At 47.2% G+C, this 24,810-nt stretch overlaps 1 protein-coding gene across 1 annotated transcript in view; it reads left to right on the top strand.

Annotated features, from left to right (window-relative positions):
• Positions 1-24,810, top strand: part of LOC138452741 (vomeronasal type-2 receptor 26-like) — a 367,489-nt gene that overhangs the window by 172,192 nt on the left and 170,487 nt on the right. The gene's annotated exons all lie outside the window — the stretch shown is intronic.

Genomic DNA, 24,810 nt, shown 5'->3' with positions numbered 1-24,810 from the left:
CAAGGGGGAGAGGGTTTTGTTCACGGCAGCCTTTTCATTGGCCTTCTTTGGAGCCTTCAGAGTAAGCGAGCTGGTTCCTGAGAATAGAGAGGGACTGGGCTCTGGTTTTTTAAGGTTGGAGGATGTGCAATTATCAAAGGAGCAGGTGTGCATTTATATGAGGAAATCTAAGACCGATCAGAAAGGAAAGAGGAGAACAGTCACCCTTCATAGCATCCAGGGGAGCATAGTGTGTCCGATAGCAGGGCTGACAAATTACTTTCAGGAGAGGAGACAGGCAGGGGCGGGGACCCCCGTTTTCTTGCACAGGGATGGGACGGCCCTGAGCAGGTTCCAATTCAGGAGCGTGATGGATATGGCTTTGAAAGGGATGGGAGGAACAGGAGGGGTGTTTGGTACACACTTCTTTAAAATAGGGGCGGCTACATCAGCAGCCAAACTGAGCATGGGGCCTGAGGCAATCTTGAGAATTGGGGGTTGGAAGTCAGGTTGCTTCAAGAGGTACATAAGGCCGGACAAAATGTATTATTAATTACCACCTTCTCATCTCCCTCCAATTACCAGCAGCTCGAAAGAGGAGGTGGTCCGTTTGGGTAGTGGGGTATTCTTTTGTGACTAGGGCCAGGGCCCACTGCACGGCGGGAAGACAGAGGATGACCGCTGATGAGTACCGGATCTGCTTGCACCCGGTGCCCAGGATGAGATGGGCACAGTTGCAGGGGCACATTGACAAATTATTGGGCAAGTAGCACAGGCCCAACGTATTGATCATCTATCTAGGTGGGAATGACCTGACAACCTTGGGTAGGGGGTCATTGATGAGGGAAATGATGTTCACTTTACAGGAATTGTCCTTCCAGTTGGGCGAGACAGACATCATCTGGTCAGAGATCATTCCGAGGCAGGAAAGGAGGGGCGCAGAAAGCCATGCAGCAGTAGAGATATCAAGAAGGAAATTGAACGGGGCAATGGGTAAGTTCGGCAGGGGCAGAGGTTTCCCGCAGATCAGGCACGGTCTGATCAATTTAAAATCCCCGGAATACTATGTGTAGGATGAAGTGCATTTGTCATCAGTAGGCATGGAACAGTTCTTTTGGAAGTTATGCACAAAACTGCTGGAGTTATGAAGAAGGAAAGGGGGAGCCACGGTGGGCATGGACCCATCTTTGGCGTGACAGTGGTTTTTGCGACCAGTGGAAAGATACAGACTACTAACGAGCTGTGGAAAAGCAGGAACGGTTTTCGCTCTTCTCGTGAGGTATTCATGAGCCTACTCCCAACAAAACGGCACTCCCCCAGCTCATGAACACATGCAAGTGCAGGCGGGGCTCAGACAAGAATGGTTGGGGGAGCTTTGGCCTACAGTGGACTCAGTTGGGGAAAGGGGGAAGCAAGGATTGGTCACAGATCAGTCGGCTGGTCGCCGCACCTTCAGAGCTATTTTCTCAAAGTTTGGTTTGCAGTGTTTTGAATTTGGTAGTTATAAACAATGTTGTGAAAATAAATCTGAAGCCTTTTATGCCAACAAAGAAAGAATGTCTCATTCTGCACCTTTTTCCTGGGTGGGGTAGCAAGTGTGGCGATTGGAATGAGCAAACATGTTGGTACAAATATGGACAAATGCCCAGGTTATGCTGGTTCGCATAGTTACCACTGGTCTTTTCAACATACTATGTATTGATATTAATATTGATATTTTATTTTTATTGCGCTCGTACACAAGTGTTTCAGAGCGCGACCAGGTAAAAGGGAGGGGAACAGCGGAGAACAAAGACAACGATCTTACTTGGCCCAGTGACATTAAGAACGTGCAAGTGCATGGGAAAGGGAAAAGGGGTAAGTGCATGGAAGGGAAAGTGGAAAGTGTGGAACTGAGGACAGAACAGAAGAAAATAAATAAAAATAAATAATTAAAGGGGGTAATGCAGCCAGCAAGTGCTACGTTAAGCAGATAGGGTATATCTGATAGTGCAGAAGAGAAGTGGGTGGGGGACTGTATGGGTACAGATACAAAACGCAGTGCAGGGGGTGGCCAGGCGGCAGTGCAGGGGGGTGGCAGGGTGAGCAGGTACCTGTGCCCATGTAGCACATATGATTGTGGGTGGGAGGTTTGGACAGTTACTTCCTGCTTTTGTTGGTTCCCATTGTAGTTGTAACGCTAATTAACGCTTGCTGTCACAAACTAGGGAACTTAGTTTAGTTACAATAATAACAAAGTTATTTCACCCCTGAATCCGCTCAGACTGCTACAACTTGCCTCCAGCTCTCCCCTCGAGAGGTGATATTGACGAAAGCCAGGTCAGGGGATAACAAACAAAACTTGATACAATTGAAGTTCTCAGCTCCGTGGACTGCTCAGTCTGCTGCAACTGGGCTCTGACTCCTTCTCGTGGCATTCTTCGTATCTGATATTGGTACTGATACATGGTATGCCTTCCAGGAGGGATCTAGGTAGCAGGCAGAATCCTATGCTTTGCATATGTACTCCGTAGTTGACAGTAAGCTAGCAGCTCCTAGAGATATTGCCCAGTCCAGAGGGCTGCATCACCAAACAGTAAAATGAAGGTGATCTAACAAGAAGAGTTATAATGCAACCTCCATCATGAAAAGATTATTTTCATACCTTCTACTACTGCTTCAGGACAGGTCGGACTTTCAAAAGCCCCATGATGGCTTTGGAACCGCGTGGTGAAGAACGATGGTCTGGAGGGTTGCCCAGAGGAATGCCAGAGGTTAAGGTTAATTGAAAACCTTCATCCATCAGCTCTTTTGTTTTGCTGTAGTCACCCAGAGTGGGACCCGTGCCTGCTGAGCCCAGAGACCCAAGCTACTCCTCAATGCAATGGCGTGGCAGGCGAAGAACTATGGTCTGGATGGTTGCCCAGAGCAATGCCAGAGGTTACGATTAATTCAAAACCTTCTATCCATCACCTCTTTTGTTTTGCTGTAGTCACCCTGAGTGGGACTCGTGCCTGCTGGGCCCGGAGACCTAAGATACTCCTCACTGTAATGGCTTGGCAGGCGAAGAACGATGGTCTGGATGGCCGCCCAGAGCAATGCCAGAGGTTGCGAGTTATTGAAAATCTTCCAGCCATCACCCCTTGTGTCTTGATGGAACCCTAAGTACCAACTGAATTTAAGCGAATCAGTTCAAAAATAGTGATTTTTTAAAAATTGTTTACCTGCCTGTTGTTCAAAACCAAGATGCTTTTTCAACTCCATTCTATGCTAGCCATGCAATAAGCAACACCAGGGACCCACAAAGCAGGACTGCATCTGGAACCCACGTCAGCCTCAGAGTGTTCAGATCATTCACAATATTGACATATTTCCTTCACAAGCAGCAGCCAAGCCCAAGCCCAAGCCTTTCTAAGGTTCACTCAGCTGAGGGCAGTAATCTTCAGTACAGGTTCACCTGGCTTGCACATGGGGTTCATTGAGAGCCCAACCATCTGTTTTAGATTTTGAAACAAGATCTTTATTCACTGGTGTTCAAAGGGGGCACAAGGGTTCTGTTTTGATTCAATACGTTGATGATCTCTTATTGGCATCCCCATCATCAGAAGCTTGGAAGCAAGAATTCTTTGTTTTGTTGAGGGCTCTTGCTTTGAAAGCACATAAAGCATTGAAAGAAAATCGTCAGTTGTGCCAGACCTGAGTCCATTACCTTAGTCATGTAACTTCCGCTGTGGAGAGATTCTTTTTTATAAAACACAAATTAATGCACCTCATAAGGTATCCTAATCCCAGACCTGAAAACAAATGAGAGGATGCCTTGTAATGGCTGGCTGCTGCTGCAAGTGGATAATGGGCAATGCTTTGATTATGACACCTTACAAGACCTTACCCTTGAGGCTCTTCCATAGTTTACTAAGGCAGAAGAGGTGTTCATTAAAATCAAGCAAGAGCTGACAAGCCTCTGGCCTTAGTTTTACCAAATGATCAAAAATCATGGCCCCATTATTGCAATGTTTTTTCTCTGTCTTCTCCAGCAACATGAGGAGAGAGGCAGTGCTAAGGAAAAAAGGGATCTGGTCACTTGTTTCCCAGAAGGTTAGTGCTGTGGGCAACACACCACGCAGAGTAAAAGACTGCCGTAAGCGATGGGACGACTTGCGACTAAGGGTGCGCAACATCCTCTCCGTCAATCGCAGCCAGGCCATGGGAACAGGAGGAGGTCCCAGTTCCCCTATAAAGCTCACCCCGTGGGAGGACATATGCCCCCACTTTGGAGAGCCATATTCATGGTTTTCCCTCCTCCCCCAATTGTGGGTAAGATTTGTGTTTGGAGGGGAGTTGGTTCCTGGTCTCCTGAATGAAACACTTGTGCCATCACTACAATAACCAGAATCCTTTGAGACTGAAATTGAATGAAATTGAAAAAAAGTAATTAGCAACACCTGAAAAGGAACACAGCTATCACGGCCGCCCTGATGAGAGTTTGAGACTTGAAAGTACTTGGAGGAGTAGAACTAACTATTGTGCTTTGGAACTGTAGCAGTTGGGATTTAACCCTGGTAATTTTTGAACATTGTTGGGACTATTTGCATCTGGGATTCAGCCCTGTTATTATTTTTTGAACTGTGTTGGGATTCAACCCTGTTATTACTTGCATCAGGATTAAATGACTTGGAACCAGAGTGCGCGCCTGACCTTCTTTTTCTACTATATGCGCAATCATGATTGGGACGGAATTCATCGAAGGTGTAGGCGAGATAGACTGTGGCGCCACAACATCGGGCGATGGAGGTGAGTGTCCAAAGTAAACACTGCTATGCCAAATCTGATGAAAGTCAACCCCAATGTCAGTCCGAAGAGTCACGCCACGGTCGCCCACACACACACACACTCCGTGCAAATTAGGCCGATGCATCACAGACACATGCTGATGCCTGGTGCAAGGCAATATCGTAAATGAAACATACCACACAAAGTAGGAAATTCCACGAGGCACACAGCGTGCATGTGCAAAATAGTATGCATGTCAGACAGCACTGTTCCTCGCCAACATGAGTGACACCGACATATGCCTGCATTTACCACCCATGTATCAAATGACGTACCCTTCCAAACACAAATGCCTATTACCCCCAATAGTGTGGGTGAGCAATTGTCCCAATGTATGTATGATGCCTATCAAAACATCACTCATGCCGTCCCTCTCTTCTACCCCCACAGGCACTGACCATGACAGCGATGGGCAGGACGCTACCCCTGCACAGGCCACACCCCGGAAGAGGTCCCAGGAGGACAGCAACCGGCCGTCAACCTCCAGGGGACAGGCCAGGGGGTGCTGTGTACCAGCATCCAAGCCACCGCAGGTACGCATTGCACCTGTGCCACCAAGGCCTGTGGAGGGCACAGCACCACCACCACCTCCACCCACTGGTCAGCCTGATGACACATGTGAGACACCACAATCAGAGGAGTCGAGTTTGGCTGTGGTGGTGGCAGCCACAGCACCAATGACTGTGGATGACACCCAGGAGGACATCTGGGGCACCATGGAGGAAAATCTAATGGATGTGGTCCATATCCCAACTCAACTTGCATCCCCCCCAAGTATCATTGTTCTATACCGGGAACGCCACCACCCCAGAGCAGTCCGGCCATGACCACACAGAGGGACACTTCAGTCCAGTTTTCAGTGTTGGGGAGGATGAGCATGCATGGCATGACAGCCAGGGGCCCAATACATGCACAGGTGCACCCGCAGGGCCGCAGCGGGCTGACCTGCTCACTGCACTCTTTTGTGAGTTCCTACAGGACAACCGGCAGGCCAGAGAGGAGTGGCGTATGGAGTTATCTGCACTAGGCCGGTCCATTACGGACAACACTGCCTCCATAGTGAGATCTTTCTCGGACAACACCAGCCGCCTCTGTGAGGAGGTCTCGGCCCTCCGGCAGGTGTTAGGGCACATTGCGGATGCCATGGAGGCAGGGCATCCTGCCACACAACCTTAGCAGGTGGCCACACCATCGTCCTGCAGTTTCACACAAATGAGCCCGCTCCGCAGGTTGGCCCGTACACAGCGCCGACAAGACATGCCGCCCCTTGGGTCAGGGAGTGCCGAGTAATTGTTATGGCAGCCTCATGCAGGCTTCAGGGACTCAATGGGACTTGTGTGGGGGAGGTGTGGGGGGAGGGGGAAAGGGGTTTTAGGGTGTGTGGAGGAGTTGTGGGGGGACAGCGGGGGGGTGAGGGTGTGTGGGGGAGTTGTGGGGGGAAGAGGAGGGGGAGGGGTTGAGGGTGTGTGGGGGAGTTGTGGGGGGAGAGGGGGAGGGTGTGTGGGGGAGTTGTGGGGGAGGGGGGAAGGGTGTCTGGGGGAGTTGTAGGGTGAGAGGGTGAGGGTGGTTGAGGGTTTTGTCACTTAAGTTTACTTTGTTACACTTAATACACTGGTTGTGTGAAAAAAAGACCTGAGTGGACATTCATCAATGCGCATGTGTCATTTATTCAGTTACAGTGCATGGTCTAGTTGTACCCCCACACCCAGTGCCCTCGGTCCAACCATCATGTCACCCTCTGCTGCCATCTGTGTCACAAATATTGTGCAATCACGGACTTGCACACAGTACGGGCCTCCTGTGCATCTCCAACGCGATGATGTCCAGCCACGTCTTCTTCCTCCCCTTCATCATCACCAGGTGGTAGCAGTTCAATGTCAGGCGGCAGGGGCACGTTCCGGCGGATGCACATATCATGCAGCTCGACACATGCCATGATGATCTTGGCCACCTTCTCATGCCCGTAGCGGAGTGCCCCACCCGACAGGCTGAGGCAGTGAAATCATGCCTTCAACAGGCCAAAGGTCTGCTCGATGTCCACACGGGTACGGGAATGGGAACAATTGTAGTCCTCGTTGTGCCTGTTCTGTGGGCTACGGACAGGGGTGAGGATCCACAGCTTCAAGGGATAGCCACTATCACCTGCATGCGAGGCAATTAAAGGTAAATGTCATGATGATAATGATGGACAGCTGTCCTGGTCAGACATGCCGGCAGATTATCATTGGTCACATGCACATGTCCATGGTTGTATGCAAGCTATTTGTTGGCCCTCAATGTGTCCTGTGCCATGGAATAATGGTGTGGGTTGCATCTTCAAGTTGATACACAGTGTGATCTGCCGTATTATAGCTCATGCATTGTGTGCGCATATTGCAGTGTTTGTGTGATTTTGGTGATTTGTTGTGTTGTGTTGGATTTTCTGATGGTGAGCGTTGGCGTAGCCTCTGCAATTTTTGGCATTCTGCGCTGCTTTTTCCCATGGTGACATGCAGCATTTCTGTGGTTGATCCGGGATAATGTGCACCACAATGTGTGATGATCTTGCTTGCGACACCTTCCATCTCCACCTCTTTGTGTTGGTATAGTTTGTGATTGCGTTAAACCACCTCCATGGCATCTCCTGGGGAGTCCGTGGTAGAGATATGTATTCCGTGTGTGCTTGAGGTGGAGCTCCGACAGTACCTTCAGTAGAGGGGGGGTGGCGGTGCATATTTCAATGAGACTGATAGTTGTCTATCATGTCCACAATGGTGTTGATGGTGTCACGGTCCAGACGGTACGGGGTGTGGTTGTGCTGCGGGGTTGGTTTGGATGGACTGTCTATGATGTTTGGGATTGGGGGCTGCATGCATGGTTAAACTGGCTGCACTGGTGGGGCATGCAGGGCCTGTCTCACCCTCCTTCTCCTGCTGCGTCTTCTCTGTGGTGCCTGCTGTTGTCGTTGGTGTTGTTGCTGGTGTTGCAATGCATGCATGTCCTCCAGCCGAAGTGTTGATGCTGCTTTTGTATTGGTCTTGGTGTGGTAAGGGGTGTGGTGTGTGGGTGTGCTCATTTTGTGGTGGGGCACCACCTGTGCTGATTGTGTGCACCTGTGGCATTTTGGATCACTGCACATGGCATTTTACGGTAGGTCTGCAATGCCGGTATTTACGGCATGCCGGTAGGCACTTTTAACGCCTTCATGAAGCCGTAATTTGCATGTCTGCTTACCTTGTGATCTACTCCACTTTACGGCATGCCGCTATTGCCGGCATGGTGGGGCGCGTGCCCGATCCCAAACCGCTATTAACGGCACTGTACTTTACGATGCTGTTAATAGCGGTTGGGGAGGTCAGAATAGCCCGTAGCGGTATTCGATGCTGGTATTCCTTTAACGGCATCGTTGTTCCCTTAGCACCAACCTCGGAATGACAGTCAGTGTGACTACCTGACACCAGCTGGCAGACCAATATGTAATGGTTCTTATATTGATGCTTTATTAGAAGCAATGTTATTACCTTCTGCACTGGCCATAGTTAAGTGCAAGGCACATGAATTGTCTGAATCATTTGTTGCAATTGGAAATTGTTTTTCTACCAAATCAGCTTTAACTGTAGCCCTGGAAGGCCCCCTGCCCTCTAACAATGTTCCTATTGCAGTGGGTCAAGTCTCTGATTACTACCCCTTCTAGCTTGTCAGTGTTGCAGGACTTAGCACCCGAACAAGAAAGAGAACAGTGGGCCTGAAAAAACTGTAAGTTGCACGGTGTGATGTTGTGGTATTGTCCAGATGGCCACCTGATTGCTCCTAGATTGCTTTTACCTTATCACGCCCGATTGCCCCATTCGGTGGCCCATTCCAGAAAAAATGCAATGATTTTGGTTATTAACAGAGAGTGATTTGCACTAGTTTTCCTTACTGTTTCCCAGGCCTGTTGAAGCACTTGTTCAATGTGTCTAGCCCACGATGTACGATAAGCTGTAAGAACCACAGATTCTGTGCATTCAATTCAAGAATGTCTGTTTTTGAATAGTCAGATACATTTCATCAAACTACCCTTATTTTTGTCCTTCGAATTCTGGTTGGCAATTGTAAACATTTTATCTGGGAGGGTGGAAGCATATCCCTGCCCAACGACTGACTCAGTCTTTGTGGCAAAGACAATTCTTATGGACTGTATTCATGGATTTGGTCTTCCTGCAATTATACACAGTGACAGAGGAACACATTTTACTCAACAAGTTACCAGAGATATTTACAGGGCTTTGACTGCTGTGAGAAACTCATGGTGTTCAAAAGTAAGACAGACACAAGTGATCAGGTTGGAAAAACACTTAATTTAAACCTAAAACTAAGATGGGGACAGGCGTCGACCATCAAATGAAAATAAGAGAGGTCCTAGTAGTGTCAAGTCAAAGTAAAAAGGTCATATACTAAGATACCTATTTCCAAACCTTACAACTACTATAAAAAGGGTGAAGGATAATTGTCAAGAAAAGAAAGAAGTGTTCTTAAATCATAAGTCAGGATGCAGTGGTTTTGGGTCTTCCTTTCCCACATTTTAGGCACGGGGTAAGGTTAGAGCTCAGAGCTTGGGTGACAGTTCCAATAGTAGATAGGCTTGGGAATCGCAAGCACAAGATGGCGGTTGCAAGTCAAACAATCTCGGGTTTTCTTAGCCAGAGACAACAGTTCCAAGGGCAGGCAATCTCAGGTTTCTCCAGCGCCAGACGATGGCTATAAAAAAGGCCCTTCTCAGGACCATCGATGGCCAACTCTTGATTCCTTGGAAAGTGTCTGGATTTTGGGTCTCAAATGTTTAAACAACAAAACTAAAACACAAGTTCCTTTAACAAATTAAAGTTCCTCTGGGTACCCACCTCTCAATTGTATTCCTTTCCAACAAAGTTCATTTGGATGATAGCCAAACTCTTCGGATCTCCCCCCTCAGACTCAGACCCCTCTCAACTGGCAGCCCTTCACCTCTGGGTCTCCCTCATGCCGGGCTCGGACCTTCGCGACTGTCAATGTTTTAGTTTTTAGCTTCACCCCGGATCTCCCTCGCATCGCACTCAGACACGTTTTAACTTAACAAATGTCTTTATCAAGAACGGCTCAGTGAAACTCCCTTCTCTGGGTTCACTTTACCACTCGCTCTTTCAGCATCCCTCCAGTGGGATTATCTTCCCTTACCAACTTGCGGATCAAAGTCTTTTGATTGTACAGGGCTTTTGCTCGACCCTCACATATAACCACTTTGCTTCCTCTTTGGCAGGCCTTCTCTATGGCCTTCTGGTTATGTTAGTTTCTCAATATGGGGCTCAGCCGGAGTCTCTCGAGTTAACACCCATGTGGTGTTGCTTTCTTTCTGTCGCTGGTTCCCCCTTCAGTTCCCTCAAAGTTCACTAGTCTTTAAAGTTCAAACATGTAATCACTTTCCGATTCTCACTCAGCACAGCCCGGTGCTTATTGGTTCTCCGCTTGGACTCACCGGCTGTGCTGAACCGCTTGGCTTTGGGCTTCCTTTTAGTTAAGGACGGTGCCATGGGCACGGGAGCTACCCTTGCTCCTGCCAATCAGCATCAGCTGGCCCCCTTTACCTCTGACACCTGCTGCAAGACAATTGATCCTTTGTTCGCAGTCTTACACTTTCCTCTATGAAGGCTCTGCAGGTCTGGGACGAGAAGGGCAAGGTCAACCCTCTCCTCGCCTCCCTCTCGACTTTCGCTGTCTTTCTACCGTCTTTCTCCTTCATCTGGATTGTCGCCTTGGATAAGCCGTCTCCTCGTGCAGTCTTTCATACGTGCCTTCTCTGCCTCGCTCATCTTGTTTTCTCAAGCTCCACCTTTTATCCCTGTGGGGAAAGGTGAGGGCTGTAAGGTGTGTGTGATTTGAGACAATCGGCTGACTTTCCCTGACCCACAGGTTAGGACATGTCAGGTGTACAGGTTTAACATCACATGTCCGAAAAACAGTATTTGGATAACAAAAAGTAGAGTATGGAGTATTTGAATATTCTACGGGCGAGATAGGGAACGTTGATGTAATGAGGGAAAGTGACGGGATATAAAATGGCACAAAAGGGATCGTAAAATAAACCAGGAGAATTATGGGATGTAAAACGGCACAAATAGGTTTGTAAAATAAACCAGGGGAATTATGGAAACTGTAGTGGGTTGCGTGAACAGTTTTGGATTGCGGAAAAGAATAATCAGAGGGACGGGATTGGTAGAGTAAGCGAGAATAACTGGGGTCATGACATGAACAGAAGGCATTGTGGGAGTCGTAGTGTTTTCTGATTCGTGATTGGAAAGGTAGGGAATGATAATCAGAGAAACGGAAAGAAGAAGGATTCGAAGAAGTAAGGTTTCTGAATACAGCAGGATGCAAACTCAGAGGGGATCGGTTATGTCGGGAGGCTTAGGGAGTTTGGATGGGAAGGATTTAATGGGAGGAGGCGAAGCAGATGTGGTGTATCATATAAAGGCATCTCCTTCTTCGGCATAATACCGCGTCTCACCTGGGGCATTCCCCTGAGCATAGCCCTGGTTTCCCCCATCCAGTTGATCCTCCCCCACTGGTCCACCACCAGGCTATGACTGTGTCCTGGCCACCTGACACAGCCATAGCCTGGTGGTGGACCAGTGGGGGAGGATAATGAATAATGGAATTCCGGGATTATGCAGGGAGAATACCCGCAGGTTTCGCACACTGCTTCCCAACATTTGTATTGTGCTTACCTTGCTGAATCCAGCAGGGCAGTAGAACGCCAAAATGGTTAAAGAAAGGATAGGCTATCCAAGGTTTGACAAAAGACTAACCTCAAGTGGCCTAAACCCTCCCACTAACTCTGCTTCATATCCAAAATTACCCCATGAAATATTGACTGGACGCCCTGTGCACTTGGCCATTACTCCTCCCCCACCGGCAGGCAGTCTAAGACTCACTTTGAAAGTAGAAGCTATTTTGAACTATTGCAGGTCCCATGTAAAAACTATCCAATTTCTCTGGCCGCAGGTCAAGCAAAGACTGTTAGAACCTGCTGTCGAACCATACCACTCCTTTACAAAAAGAAAAATCAGTGGTGAAGCCACACTGGTGGGTCCCTTTTGGATCATGCTTATGAATCTAGACCACCGTTAAGTGCAAGGGCCATCCTACTTGGGTCCATGTCTCCAACTGCTCAGAAAAATCAGCCTACATCTGAAAAATCAGTCGCCTACAGCGTCTTCTGAGACTCCTGCATCACTCACCTCTGTAGAGATTGCATCATGCAGATCATTCCCATACACATCTTCTTTGCGATCCTGCTGCCACGAAACCATTACTTTAGTAGCTGTTCAGAGTGGTGATGTCAACTCAGTTTAGGCTTCTTTGTCAGATTCAAATGACAGGATAAACTCTTAGATGTTGCTAGTATCCTCGTCAACTTTCTTGACACGGCACAAAGGACGATGGACACACATTCTCTAATGGTCTCATTTACACTGACAAGCTGCACCCAGGAGGTAGTCATTCTTTTGTTAAGGACAAACTGCGCCAAAGCAATCCAATGTCATAAAGGAGTATTAATGGCAATTGACATCCTCTGGGTGAAATAGTGGCTTCTGAGTTAGGGGCTTCAGCGCAAAGATTACTTTTCACAAAAATGCTGACTACATTTTAGGCACCTATACAGCCTTGGAGATGTCCTCCTCTTCTATCAAGATGGTATATGCCTCAAACATGTTTCGCAAGACCAGAAGAGAATGGGACCCTTGTCTGTCTTCTTTCAACTGGCTAAGTGGCCCACAGGAGGCAGAGGCCCTTCCCAATTCTGGAAAGACTATTGCACCAATATATTATCTTACTCAAAAACCTACAGAGCAAGAGCTTGTGGCTGGAGGTGATCAGGTGGGTATCGACAGCCCACAAGATCCACCAGTGGGGGTGGGACCACACTTTTATATCAAAGCTGGGATTTGCCTCTAGGGAATGTGTGTGCGCACCAGGTTATCAGGGCTTTCCACATAGAGGTGATAGCCTTCCCTTTACATGAGAGGCTTCCTGTTCCCATCACGTGTTTGGAAGATGACCATGCATTGACGGACATTCATCGACAGGCACTTACAAGCCATCTTTTCACAGTGAAAAGGAAACAAATCTCCTTCTTCTTCTTAATTATCGGATGCGTGGGGGGACCCACGCAGGCGCTTTCCCATCCTAAAGGATGATGTGCACCAAACCCACCAATCAATACTTAGCTCACATAAACTCACAACTCCTCCCACCACGCTGTCTGCCTCACAAAATCCAACAGCACACTGCTCCTCCTCCTGCCTCTCACCCCGTCACCTCCCAGCAAATCCTCTCAATGTGAGGCACACGGCTACACCACAATGCATACACATGCTTCAGGATATTCTCCCTACGGCATACTGGCAAGCATGTCTGGTTTTATGGGATGCCTACCAAGCCATATCCATCTGCAAACCTCTCAGATGATATCTGCAGTTTCTCTCCCCAGTATGCTGTTGGTAGTTTGCATGCATTCCCTTTGGACTGGACTATTCTCATCAACTTGTTGCTTCCTGAAGGTAAAGCGGTCAGGGGTGGCCTCCCTTCAGGAGTGCCACGTCTCTCTCATTTTATGCCTCATTAACATGAGTCTTATGTCCAAGGACAAAGTTATTTTGTAGGAGTAAATTCTCTTGGTGACACAGCTTCTATCAAGCCAGATAAATTGGAAAAAATCTGTGCTGATGCCCAGTCAGGAGATGGAGTGCCAAGTGCTCTCCATAAACTCTCTGAAAGTCTCTCTCAGATTACTGGCAGTAAACGTGTGAACAACTAACAGGAAATATAGGCAACCTCTAGACAATGGTCAACCATTGCTGCATGTGCTGGGGACAGGTCTATATGGCTATTATCAGGGTCAAATCAGGCCATATTCCTCTGCCTGCTGAGAGACTGAAGATCTCGTACCTTCACTGCAGGACCTCCTACTGTCAGAGGTATTACCCGAAATGACCTTTTAACCTAATTGACCGAATTACAGTGGTCCTAATTGACCTTCTGTACAATTGACTGCTAAGTTATTATATATATATAAACATATTGGGTTGGTTTTGGTTTATAATAATATAAGGGGATTTGGTGGCAGATTGCGGAGGGGTTGGATTGGATTGCGGGTTGAAGGGGGTTTCCACCCGCATATATGTCCTAATTGACCTTTAAATTCAGCCAATTGTCAATTCGGTCAATTGTGAAAAGGGCAATTGTCAAAAGGTCAATTCGTATACAGCCCTCTGAGAGGGTACCGATTCCAAAGAGGCCACTGCAGAGCAGCATTGGTGACTCAAACGCATGAGAACTGGGAGTAGCAAGTCCTTTTTCTGATCCAATCCAGAGCTGACTGTCAAATCTAGCAGGTCTGGTTGAAGTGCTCACTGGCCAGCCCTGTTGATAGGAGGGAAATGGTTACAGGAAGAACTATAATCAATTAGGACCACGATGGCCATGAAGGTGATACTCACACTGCTTTCGGAATTACAAACTTTATTTTCAGGTCTTCAGGAACTTTACCCAGAATTGTCACTCCGACGGACCCTAAACCCTCTTCTCCTGAAAGGTCCTATGCGTTGGCCTCATACGTTAGTCATAGCATGCTTTAGCTGTTGGTGGCCATGAGGATGTATGGGTCCATTAAAAGCTCCCAGGCCCTGCGGGCAAGGTAAAGTAGTGCTTTAGTTTCCTGGACCACGCTAATTCGAGATGCTATCGGGTTGCTTGGTTGCTTTGGCACAGCTGTTGATTGAAGATGAGTGTGGATCCCATTTTTGGCATCTCAGTGCTAGTTATGAATATTTTCACAAGTTTAGTCAGGGAAGGCGTACCAGATCATTTCTTCATATCGATCAATTATTTTGGCATGCTATGCTCCCTTGAAAGGAGCACCTGCTAGTCTGTTACCTGCTCAAAAGCTTGCATTATGTTCCATATGTAGTAACTCACATTCATTGGTATTGAGGATGTTTCAACCATCGGACATGAACAAGGACATGTCCAGGATGGAACTTTCGTGCAAGTTCACTATGCACCTGGGATTCATCTCGTTTAGAAGAGTGCTTGAGGTGAGAGCCGTGATCTAGCCGACACCGGTTTCTCCCCAAAGGATGTAATGTTTCATGTTTCCTTGAGAACCAATAGCAACTCCAGGCTGATTTCCTTCCCAAATTCTGAGTGGTGTGCAGGTTTTAAGCTTACAAAGTAGCCTCGGATCAGCTGATGATTGCTGGATTAAAACCACGCACACCAGTTTCCTTACGACCAGGCATGGTGCGATTGGTGGGTGCTAGCTTGGCCAGAGGGGCAATGGTCTTGAGGATGTTATGAAAGTAGGGGTCTGGCCATGGGATTCAGTCTTTAAGAACGTTTACCTTAAACTGATGTCTCAGCCAACCTCGTTGGTAGTAGGTATGTTTTGAGCAAGCATAATGCTCCTATTGTCGTAGGAAAGAGAATTATCAAACCCCTTGCGTAGGACGATCTTAATTTTACTCAAGCCACGGAGGGAGAATTATTTATCGCAGCACCGTGATAGGAGAAGCGGGCCACATGCCGCTTATTCTTTTCATGTAGAGCTAGGTATGGGAAGGGTTCTTTATGCAGTGGAATGTAGATGCCTATTATTGGTTAATTTTGTGGCATTCTGGCGGGTTAGAGTATAATAAGGATCATTTTATTTTAATGCCTTGGTTTAATCACGCTGCCCATCCCTAATGGACTAAAGTCATTCCCTTTTGCTGGTGGGAGCAGAGATCAAATCTGCCTGAATTGGAATATGTCATGGAGGGTCCGTTTCCTTGCAGTCAGGGGCAGCTTGGTGTGGCCATAGACGGCCTAAGTGGCAATGGTCAGTTGCATGTTCTCTGTCGCCTTTGCAGGACTGTTTAGCAATTCCAAGGAAAGAGAACTTGGAGACACTGCTCAGGGATAATGTATTGATGCTCAGCATGACAGTGGTGCCTGGGATCATGGGTTGATCTTTTGAAGGAACCAGGGTTGACGAAAACACCCAGAGACATAATGCTCCCCTCTGTGTCTTTAGTAGAATCAAGACTTTCCTACAAAAGGCATTTAAAAATAACCATTGTACCATGGTTCAAGATGGGTGTAAATTGAATTGATTTGTGAGGGCGTCTCTCACCAAACAACGTTAGGGGTGAACAGTTATTCATTTCAGCTATACAGACCTGCTGCCTATACTGACACTTGTTAATTTGCAGACCTTAATTACCCCTTCAAAGAAGTGACGAGACAACATTCATCACGCATAGTAGTATTGACCGGTATAGGGACTTTGTCACATAGCACAGTGCACTTTAGCATCATGCCCCAGAACATCAGTGCCATTATTCTGCACTGAATCCAGCAACATAATAAGAAGGCTGCATGTTACCCTCTGGCCCATCCTCAGGCACATCCTCCTGCCCATCCTGAGCATTCTAAAACTAAACAAGTGACAGATTGAAGGCTCTGATTTCATCATAAACAAGTAGTCTTGTTCTGGGCAGACTATCATACTATGTTATTGCAGCTCATCTGTGTCAATATACATTGGGTCCAGTCATATTCAAACCAGTCTTGACCCTGCAATCAGTAGGAACAGTCCAACCCAAACTGCTAGCTTAAGTTTCCGATGGATGGGAATGCAAGAAATTCCAGGACATTCATTCATTGGGATGGCTTGATGCCATGTTGCAAACTAGGCTGCCCCAACTTGCCAATCTGTCTGCTGAGGTCTGAAGCAAGGCCCTCACTACATTTTCACTCTCCCATCACCCCGAATAATACTTAAATCTCATCCCCTGTTTCCACCCAAGATGCTAGCATCCTTTGCTTGGTAGCTCTCACCTAGTTCAACCCAGCCCACCTCCCCGATCCCTGGTGCTTGCATCCTAGACAGACACCCTGCTCTCCTTTTAGCTTCCTTCGTTCCTGCAGCTACTCACTTAAAAGGTCATATACAATAAGCACATCTTACACCCATCCCCTTCCCGCATCTTGGTGTATTACTCCTGTTACTGGGAAGGAGATTAACCGAGAACTTGACAGCCAAAACCTATCAAAGAAACCAAATGCATCGTGATGCACACAAGGGTAAGAACATGAAGTAAAATCAAGGTAGGATCAGTCACCCTAACAACAGGGGATCAAGTAAACTGAAAACTACAAAGAATTTTGACAAATCCCACGGTCTTTGGTAGGGTTGTTAGTCTGAGTTTAGGGTGCAACACATGCAAATAGGTAAAGGCCCACAAAACAGTATAGCCCACAATTCCTGTGGGTCTTTCTCTGCACACACAGAATAATGCAGATGATTGTCAGGTGAACATCGATTTCTTGCCGGCTGGTTTTAGCATCCTTTCATGCCGTCGTCATTACAGATCTCACCAAGGCAAGTCTCAGCACTCTTCTTTTTGTTCTCCGTCTAGTGCAAGCTCATCAAAGGCCCATCTACTGAGCACAGGTACCCAAGGCAGCCTCCGGGTCTGTAGTCAAGAGCCCTGGGTTGCTGGGTAAGTTTGTTAATTGTTTTTGGGGGACTTGAAAATTCTACCAGCTCTGGTCTGGGGCTACCGGCTAACCAGATGTCACCTCCCTGCTTCCTCATCTCTCTCTTTATCTCTCTATTTCATGGCTAATGTCTGTTAGTGCTATTGGAGCCCATGCCGATTCCACCAATGTGTGTCTATGACTGCCGACCAGCCTTCCTCCAGTTGGTTTATTGGAACACCTATTGCGGTGGCCCCACCAGCTCTCAGTGCCAGTTCAGTATGGGTCTTAACTTTTTCATTCCTAATCCTCTGATTATCTTCCATGTCATTTCATCGCGGGATGTTTTTTCATGGGGTTTTTTACCGTGATTTTTTTTCTTGAAAAAACCCATCTAATGTTTTTTTTTTTGTGGGGGGGATCCCTCCCCCAAACCTCCCATTTTCTAATAAATTCGATGGGTTTTTTTCCCCCAAAAATTCACCGTAAAAAACCCAGCGAAAAAACATCCCACGATGAAAGGACGTCGTACCCTTCCATCTTAAGCCCCATTAGGTCTTTCTTCTACATCTATACTCAACCTCTATACCTTGGCCGATTTGGCTTGGCCAATGCATGGTTCTCCTAGACCCCCCATATGTTCTTTCCCACCTCCTACTAATTGTACCAAGCTTACTTCACGACTCCTCCTCTCCTCTGTTCTTCTCCAACTCATGCCTTCCCTTGCTTAAATCTTCCTCCTTTGTCTTGATGATCTTTCTCTGCTTGTCTTCCTCCGCCTGACCTCTCCCTTCTTCAACTCATCACTTTGCTTGCTTAAACATTTCTCCTTTATCCTGATGATCTTTCTCTGCTTGTCTTCCTCCTCCTGACTTTTCCCTTCCTCGACTCATCCCTTTGCCTGCTTAAACATTTCTCCTTTATCTTGATGATCTTTCTCTGCTTGTCTTCCTCCTCCTGACTTTTCCCTTCTACGACTGTTAGGGAGAATTCTCATTTATGGCTAATTTCCCTTACCCAGTGAGTCCCTCAGCAGCTTTGCTGGATTTCTGGAGATTATATTTTCCACCTGGTAAGAGTGGGAACCTCTTTCCCACTCTAACATGTGTTTTGCCATGTGTATTTCTACTTTTTGTGTGATCTTGGGGTCTGGATCACACCACTCCATGAGCCCTACTTTGTGTGTGTGTTACACAGCACAGTGTTCAGTGCAGTGACACAGTGTTGTCTTTGAGACTTCCCCCTGACTCCATTTTCTGGGGCTGACTACTGTCCCCCAGAAACAGGTGAAGTTACCATTAACTTTACATAGTCACTTTAAATTACGGACCCACTACACCCCATTTTACATGAAGTACTGGAAAGGGTTAAACCCTATCCCTTTTTGTCTGGGTCTCCTGGAGCCTTGTTTTGCTCCCTTAACACTAAGACTTGGCTGGTGGCAGTGGTATCTACCCTGATTTTTCTACCGCGATTATACTATATAAACGTGGTACTGTTTAGGCTTAATATTAGCCTCGAACATAAACCCGCTTGACCAAATACTTTTTATTTTGGCTCTGGTCGGGTTTAGTCGCCATTTCTTTTTGTTAAGATCCTTCTTGTGTTTTACTTTGCGCGGCAAACCAGGTTTGCCTTCTTTGTTCACCGACCTTTGGCAGGCTTCTACGGAGAAGCCCTCCTTTGGCGTCTGGGTGTCTAGTTGGGCTGAATGTGAGGGAGGGGTTTAGTAACCCCCTGCACAGGGTCTCCTTGGAGACCCAAGTGACACTTTGTGTCCATTGGCTGACAACCCCCCTGCTGTGTGATTGACAGCCGGGCTGTGTGAATGGGGGATTTTCGCATAAAAGGCAGGACTCTTGGGCTGGAAGTCACAGTTGCCACTGGAACTACAAGAACCGAAGAGAAGCAGAGAAGAAGAGGGCTGCTGCAACCCCCGAGTCCGGGTGAAGCCCTGCTGCAGTCCTGAGCTATTTACCCTTCAACGACAGAGGAGATCTAGTCCAGAGTCTTTTACCCTTGAGCCTGGTGGGATCAGCCAGCTCACCTTCAACAGCCAGAGAATCCTCTTCCGGGTCGAAATCTCTGCACAGTGCTGTAGTGGTCCGGATAGCCATCAGATGAACCCTCTCCTGTTTTTAAGGAGTGCACCTTTTATTCACTGTTACTTTTGCTGCTGCTGGCTTCATCCCTGGTTAGTGCAGATCGCTCCAGACAACCTCCTTCTTGTCTCCACGACTGAAGCTTCAGGAACCGTGAGTCTGCAGGAACTACCAGAAACAACAGCTGTGGCACTAGCTTTTCTTCATACGAATAAGGTACTGGTCGTTCTCTCTGTCCGACCTTGAGGAATCGGGGTGAACCCTTTTCCTCCACGAAGGCTTGTCCTTTCTTTCTTCCCTCTTTTAACTATTGCTTCCCTTTTGACAATATCCAAGTACTCCTGGCATCTTGAATCGTGAACTATCCTAACAGTGTGATCCTCGAGAACAGATCCCCTGCTCCATTTGACACTGGTGCAGGCCTATTGACTTTTATCTGCTTCTTAGAAAGTGTTCTCTGATTCCCTTGCCTTGACAAAAGTATTGCCTGTGATTGTATCCACTATTCCCTGGTTTTTATTCTTTGTGCTACGTGTGTTTGACTACGGTTACATTTCTTCCCGCGGGTACGATTTTCTTTATTAAGACCGAACTGTCATTACTGTCAAAAAGTGATCGCATATTAACCCACTGTAACGTCTTTTTGTTTCACAACACCGGTCTGTCAAATCCTAATGTACTTACCTTGAATGAACCTGAACCAGAGGAATTGGTTGTGTGTAGTGTATTTTAGAGTGTAGTTTTGTTTAATAGAAGTGAAGTGTTTTGAGAACTGATGGTTTAAAAATAAATGTACTTATATTTTTTAACCAGAAACCTTGAGTCAGTGTTTGCTTGGGTTACAGTAATTGTGGTCCTTTGTGTATTCTCTACTACTGCTCATTTGCTCTTGAGATAAGTCTGGCTGCTCTGCTACTGCTACCACTCTAAATGTGTAGTACAGGCTTGTACCAAAGGTGAAATTGTACTGCCACTTGTGGACTTAATTAGTGTTCCCTAAGGGTACTGCAGGGGATTCTGCCTAACAACGACTCATCCCTTTGCTTGCTTAAACCTTTCTCATTTATCTTGATGATCTTTCTCTCCTTATCTTCCTCCTCCTGATCTCTCTCTTCTCCAACTCCTCTCTTCCCTTGCTTAAACCTTTCTCCTTTATCTTGATGACCTTTCTCTGCTTGTCTTCTTCCTCCTGACTTCTCCCTTCTTCGACTCATCCCTTTGCTTGCTTAAACCTTTCTCCTTTACCTTGATGATCTTTTTCTATGTCATGATGCCTACCCCCAGGCATCCGGACCAAGCCCATCAGCCCCGGGAGCAGGCATCTAGACATTTAGTAAAACCTCAGCAGCCCCGGCTAGGGGCTATCTGGGTTCAGCCCTGCCGCCTTAGGTGCTAGGCTCATAGTAGAAATCAGTCTTGGCGCCTAAGGCGCCAGGTTCATAGTCATTACTTACCTCAGGCAGACCATGCTGCAAATGACTCCAATCCAACATGAAGCGTGAAAGGGACTATTTTTCTACAGGGACTATTTTTTACTCGGGTGTGGTTCTAGGGACTTCTTACCTGGGACTACTTTTGAGGCTATTTAAACCACGCCTGACCAGCAACACACGCTTTGCGTTATTCTGCATCCAGCAGCGTAACGCTCACCGTGCCTGCAGCCTGCATCCAGTCTTCTGCCATGCCCGCCTCGAATCCGGAGCTCCTAAAACAAAGAGGAAAGAAAGGGACAAGGTTAGAAAACAAACTTATTTCTATTCCACACCTGATTCTGGATCCATCTCGTCTCCGGACCTGTAAAGAACATCATTTCTGCATGCGCCGCACCTCCAGCTGCAGCGCCGCGCCATACTCACCAGTCTTCACAGCATCCTTCGGTTCGGCGCTGCCTCCATCATTTCTTCGCCGAACTTCGGCACCTAGGAGACAAAAGAAAACCACAAGGTGAGCCGAGGGAACCAACAAATATAATTCTTACCACCATAGACTTACCTGATTTACCACCAGAGGCATCCTTTTGTGCCGCATCTGTAAAGAGAGACAAAACAACACGTTTTCCACGTGCAACATTTACCGGACAGCGCCGGGTAATACAGACTCTTACCTGAGTGCCACCAGCTGCCACAAGAGCATCTTTTTACGAGCATGGTGCAAGACAGGAAAAGAAGGGGGGAACAAGAGTGAACATCGGACATATTGAACTCTATGAACTTAATACTTACTGGTCCTCACCAGGAACCTCAGAGTCAATACTCTCTGGAACTCTTCTGAGCCTTCAAACCAGTGAAGTAACTGGAATCGACGCGCCCCTGCAAATCCACGCAGGATGGAGAGCTCATCTTTCAAGAATATAAGGTGAGATTGCTGTGAGGGCATTTCGGAGGTGATTAGTTGGGGAGGACTGTGGGGGTGCCATCACTTCAATCCACAAGTGGCTAAATCCATATCTCCACTTTCAGGAGAATATTTCTACTGGTTAAGCAGACAAGATTAAGAGGACAGATCCAGTCAGTCATCGCTGCACTACGCATCACGTGGGTGGAGACCGCAGCTGTCCGGGTCGACCGACGCCCCTGTGGGAGCCAGGTGAGCGTAACACTCTCCTTGTCTTCCTACTCCTGATCTCTCTCTTCTCCAACTCCCCCCTTTCCTTGGTTTCACCTTCCTTTTTCCACTTGATGGTTTTCCCCCATCATCTTCCTCTTCCACCTCTCTCCCTTCTCCAACTCCTTCCTTGACCTGCTTTCACCTTCACCCTTCCTCTTGATGATCTTTCTCTCTTTCTCTTCTGGTCTTTCTCCTCCTGGCTGCTTCTGATGTCCCCCTTTTTCCTAATTGCAACACTCAGCATTGGGCACCTTATTATAGTCTGCTTCATTGAGAATTAAGCTGGTTAATGTCTTCATCAGGGACACCTGTAGGGACTTTTGGATTGGTCTGTCTCACTTGGCTATTTATTTCTGCAACCCCTGTGTGTCCAATAAATCTCTAATTTCTTCATATTAGACTGCGGCTAAGTTGGCCAAGTGCATGAATGACAGGTCTATCACCTTGGAAATAGGCAGCCCTGATTCCATGATTTTGCCTTTTCATCTCAAGGTTGCTGGATGTTCATGGGTGAAGCACCAGCTTCGGTTTTGGCACATTTGATATAAGCAGCAGCTTGAGGTCCTCACCATGAGCATTTGCCTGGTAGTTTCTGATTGTGAGGGAACACTGGCCATGATCGCTGTGTGAGCGCACGCATGCCTGCAAACCTGCGTAAAAGATAAAATGGAAGATGCTGACTGGAAAGAATGTATCTATGGATTCAACCTAATTTACCTGCACGAAACATGGGCGGTTGAGGCGTTAGAGACCAAAAAGTGGCCTACTGATATGGGTAGGATCAAACATAAAGTGGGCTATCGATCATCTCACCACTGGGACCCCTGACATGCAACATCTTGTAGCAACCACTGCTGAGGGCTTTAAAATTCTGCTGTTTAACATCTATAACCTGCCTACCGGGGAGGCACCTCTCAAAAGCTTAGTCACAGTGTAAAAATAATATAGCACGGTATGCATCAATAACATAGGTTTGCACATACATGACAACACAACAAAAGAACGTGGAAATAACAGCTTTGTGGAGTGTCCCTGGTTGTTTCCAGCTTGCTTTCAGTGGTCCTCAGTACAATGGAGGGACGCAAAAGAGAGCCGAGTGAGAGAGCGAACAACCAGCTCTAAACACAGTTGTCCACTACTGAATGTGCGTTCACTGAATCCAGCGTACACTTTCTTGGCTGTGGTTAGTCAGGGATCCTGCATGTGTAATGACCCTGAGGTGCTTATCTTTGCGCAACGTATGTGTGCTGCGAGTTTTGACCAACTAGTTTTTTTCGGAGTTGAACGCTAACCTAAGTGCGGATTAGTCGGTGGGTATACAACATGCAGGGACTGACGTGCACCCAACTTATTTGCACTCAGAGCAGGGGCCATCGTTATCTGGCACAGGGGTTTTGGTTCCTGCTGGTGTTTCCCCGCTCTAATGTGCTCTGCTGTAGTTACCTTGTGTGCGTGACACTTATCTGCAAATTGGGAAGGAGCCGGAGTTCTCCAATGGGGCTGAGCCCCTGCTTGTGAACCATGCTCTGGTGTCTGCTGCTGTTTTGGCAATGCTATGTTTGCCTTCTCCCTTCCCCACACTTATCTGGTAAGCAGCGAGGGGACGGTGCTTGAGTCCGGTGGGGCAGGGCCACTCACATGTGCTCTGTTCCACAGAGCTCAGCAGCGTAGGTCTGGTCGCGTGGCGATCTCGAGTGCAATCCCCGTGCTGGGGCTCTGCATGCCCAGTTAACGCAGCACGGTCAAGATGGCTGCTGTTTTGTAGTTCTGTAGCTGAGACTGCTGGGTAATGTAGTGCTTCCAATAGGCAGCTCTGCAAGAGAGGCAAAGTAACAGTTTGTAGAGTTATCTGAAGGGATGTCTGAGCTTGTACTACTCTGTGGTACCTACTTGCCGTGTGATAACACCAATTTGGTATTTCTTGTGCTCCCTACCCACCTGGCCCCTGACATAATCATAGCAGCAACAGTGTGTCCAGTGAATGAAGGTTGGCGTGTGCTGATAAGACACGCGAGAGAAAGACTGCATTTGTTAAAGTGAACAGCGAAAGAGACAGAGTAGCAGAGTGGTCCAGCGAAGGGAGATTGCCCAATTGAAAGTCTCCACAAAATGTCCTGATCTCGTAGAAGTGGAAAAATGGGTGAAAGAAACTTGAGATACATGGAATGAAGTTTGTAACGAGAAATTAACAAGGTTTATCCTGACAGAGGCAAACCTGCAAGAAAAGCATTGATTGGAACGTTTGGGTGCTCAAAACTACATATGCCAGGAGGCTTTGGGATATGAGTGAAAAAGTGACAATTGAATGAAAGTTGAAGTGGTCATTATGAGGTGTTTGAAAAATCCTCGCTCATTCGAAAGTCTTCGACAGTAAAGGAATAATAAAGAGAGGCTTCAGCACGATGTAGGGGAGCCTAAAGGTTGTGATAAAAGCTTGGGGAAGGGAACCCCTAAGTATTGTGATTGCGAGGTCCAAGCCCGATGGAGGGAGACCTACATTGAACTGTAATGTTGATTTGAACTGTGATATTGAAAAGTAAAGGAACTTTGTTGAACTGTGAAGCCAGAAGGAAACAAGCCTTATTGACCTGGGAAACAAAGAACGTTATAGTGGAAGGCCAAGTAAGCCCTGATCCACGATTTGAGCTGCATCCTTGAATCCAGAGCCAGAGTGTGCCACCCAGTTCAAGTGTGCCACCTTTCCCCTACTATACAAACATGGGGAGACAATTTTGCTCAGATATCTTGACCATTCATTTGACCACTGATTTTTCCTTTTTGCATATACATTTCC

Source organism: Ambystoma mexicanum, chromosome 4p (assembly GCF_040938575.1).
Source record: "Ambystoma mexicanum isolate Mex_15411 chromosome 4p, UKY_AmexF1_1, whole genome shotgun sequence".
Lineage (NCBI taxonomy): Eukaryota > Metazoa > Chordata > Amphibia > Caudata > Ambystomatidae > Ambystoma > Ambystoma mexicanum.
The sequence above is the reverse complement of the archived record's forward strand: the minus strand, read 5'-3'. Positions and strand labels throughout refer to the sequence as shown.